This window comes from Sarcophilus harrisii, chromosome 2 (genome assembly GCF_902635505.1).
Source record: "Sarcophilus harrisii chromosome 2, mSarHar1.11, whole genome shotgun sequence".
Lineage (NCBI taxonomy): Eukaryota > Metazoa > Chordata > Mammalia > Dasyuromorphia > Dasyuridae > Sarcophilus > Sarcophilus harrisii.
The window spans coordinates 111,939,559-111,942,713 of record NC_045427.1 but is presented as its reverse complement, the minus strand read 5'-3'; the positions used below and the strand labels follow the sequence as shown (position 1 = coordinate 111,942,713).

The 3,155-nt window shown below is 35.9% G+C and overlaps 1 pseudogene across 1 annotated transcript; it reads right to left on the bottom strand.

Annotated features, from left to right (window-relative positions):
* Positions 1 to 1,009: 1,009 nt before the first annotated feature.
* On the bottom strand, positions 1,010 to 2,264 carry LOC100919731 (annotated as a pseudogene). Its single transcript, XR_001120356.3, has one exon. The product of XR_001120356.3 is annotated as an OCIA domain-containing protein 1 pseudogene (transcript).
* Positions 2,265 to 3,155: the final 891 nt, after the last annotated feature.

The following is a 3,155-nucleotide window of genomic DNA, read 5'->3' as shown; positions in this document are numbered from 1 at the left end:
AACTTTGCTAAAATTGATAATAATTTCAGTAGTTTTTTAGTTGATTCTCTGGGATTTTCTAAATATAATATGCCTTCTTCAAATAATAATATGTTGTTACCTCATTGCCTATTCTAATTCTTTTAATTTTTTTTCTTCTCTTATAGATAATTTTTCTGGCACAATATTAAATAATAGAGATGATAATGGGCATCTTTGCTTCATCCCTGATTATATTGGAAAGGCTTCTAAGCTTATCCTCATTATGAATAATGATGAATAATAATAATGGTTTTAGATTAATATTACTTATCATTTTAAGGTAAGCTCCACTTATTCCTATGTTCTCTAGTGTTTTTAAAAGAAATAGGTGGTATATTTTGTCCAAGGTTTTTCCTGCATCTATTAAGATAATCATATCTTCAGTTGGTTTTGTTTTTGATATGGTCAATTATTGCTTATAGTTTGCCAAACATCAAACCAGCCCTGAATTCTGAATATAAATTCCACCTGGCAATAGTGTGATATATTGCTGTAATTTCTTTGCTAGCATTTTATTTAAAATGTTTGCAAAAATATTCATTAGGGAAATTGGTCTGTAATTTTCTTTCTCTGTTTTGGCTGTTCCTGATTTGGGTATCAGGCCTATATTTGTTTTATCAACCTATTTTTCTTTGCCTATTTTTCCCAAAATGTTTATATATTGTGGGGATTAATAGTTATTTAAATACATTCCTCTCTACACCTAGAAAGAGAACTCTGGGTACTGAGTGTGGATCACAGTATAGTATTTTCACCTTTTTTGTTGTTGTTTGCTTGCATTTTGTTTTCTTTCTTGTTTTTTTGGTCCATTTTGATCTGATTTTTCTTGTATGGCATGATAATTGTGGAAATACATATAGAAAAATTGCACATGTTTAACATATATTGGATTACTTGCCTTCTTTTTTTTATTGTTTCCAACTTTAATTGAGAAGATATACATGAAGACATGGCAAATCTTTTTTGGGAAAAAAAAAGGAAATCTCTCACATGGGGTTTTAATACTTAACGTTTTGGTTGCTTTGCCCATATGTGCACAAACACACATATAGTACTTGATCTGTCTATGCCCATTTCAGTGCATCAGAGTCTTTTGACGATACTTTAAGAGTAGTTTAACCAATTTTTATAAACGATTTTATAAATTATAAAATCACAGTCCAGTACCTTCATTCATCTGGTTTCCCAAGCAGTGTATGTACACTGATACAATATTAACCTTAAAGTCCATAATTAATTTTAAACCTTCTGTTAAGCCACACTACTAAAAACCCAAGTTTCTTCTTTTGAATATGCTTATGGAAGCTGCTTCTGCACTTTCCTGCAGATGCTCATGACCATCTAGATGACGCTGGTTAGCTGAAATTCTCTTCAGTAGACTCAACGCAAACGCTCTTCAGTAGATGACAATTTTTTTCACTCATCCCAAGTATCTCCATATTGGTTTACTTTCCCTTGTTTTTTTTTTGGTGCTCTTTTTTGCACAGACCGAAGTGGGGTATCACCTTTTTGTGACAAGGTTACTTCATATGTTTCTCTGTTCTTATTCCTTAATTCTTCATATGTAACAACTTTTCTCTTAGGACTTTCTTCCACAATTGTATCAGGTCCTTGGGCATTATAATCAGTAATACCAGTAGGAGAGGATTCATTCATGGAAGCACTGAAGGGGACTGGTTCATAAGGAGGAAAAGCACTTTCTTTTGCACTGCTTTCAGAAGTTGGAGATGTTCCAAAAGATGACTGTGGAGGCATTTTTGAATCAAATTCTGACTTTTGTGAAAAATACCCAGGTGATGCAAATCGACGTGCTGGTCCCATTTGCAGAACTTCTCCAAGAGGAGAATTTTCAAGTCGTTTAAACTTCTCTTGGCAAGTTTTCACATAGGAAATTTTTCCAGCAAAATATCCCATTATGCAAGCAAATGCAATTTTAGGGATAGAACCATATTTGGGATGACTGGAAAGAATTCCTTTAGTAATTAATCCCTGAGTAACCAACACACTAGTTGCAGAAAAGGGAACAGATCTGTACCAGAAGCTCTCTCGATTACATTCAGCAAAGACTTTTCTTTCTTCTTCTGTTGGTATGTAATCCATTCCAATGTTGGGGAGTGGTGGTGAGACTTCTGCATTCTGTTCTGTTCCAAAATCAGTCCTTCCATTCATCTTGCTTCCCGGTGGCGGCGGCAGCAGAGAGGGGCAGCAACGGAGCACGCCAGCCCCCCCCAGGAGGGAGGGGCGAGGGGGGGGAAACCGATTACTTGCCTTCTAGGGAAGGGGATGGGAAAAAGGGAGAGGAAAAATTTGGAACACAAGGTTTTGCAAGGATGAATGTTGAAAATTATCTATGCATATGTTTTGAAAATAAAAAAGCTTCAATAAAAAATTGAAAAAATTCTTTTAATGCTCTCTCAAGAATTCTTTTTGGGCTTGAGGTCAAATTACATTTTTCTTTGCAGTTTCACATGTAGCCATTTTGACATTATTATCCTCTTCTAAGTTTATGCTTTGATCTTATCTATGACCATAGTAATTTTCCAAATCAAGCTCTTTTTTTTGTTTTTTGCTTTTTTTTTTTTTTTTTTTTTTTTTTTTTTTACCTTTTTTTGTGACTTTGGTGTTTTTACATGAGACTAGGGCTCTGGTCCTATGTTGCTCCAAGTTTTTTGTGCTGGGGCTTTGGATCTTACTACTAGCTTTTTCTGGGCTTCAAGATTTACCTACTTTTTTTTTTTTTTCCTCTGTGGAGGTAAGCTTCTTTTTTTGACTTATAATGAGGGTTAGGACCTCTCTTCTGGCCTATCCTAAGTATAGTTTAGTTGCTAGCTTACTCTAGGGGTTGGGCCTTGCTGCTGGGATACTATGGAAACAGTCTTTCTGGTAGTTGGCTAAGGAGGAGAGATTTCTTTGCTGGTCCACTGCAAGGGTGGGGTCCTGCTGTTAGGTTGCTATGGAAATAGGGTATCTTTGCTGGTAAGCCCCAGGGGCTGGATCTTGCAGTTGATTAGCTCCAGATCAGGGCTTCACTACTGGTCAGCAATGGGCTCGAGACCTTGCTAGTTATTTGGGACTTTTCTGTGCTACACAGATTGTTCATTCTGCTGGCTTGCAGAAGAGTGGGATCTTTTTGA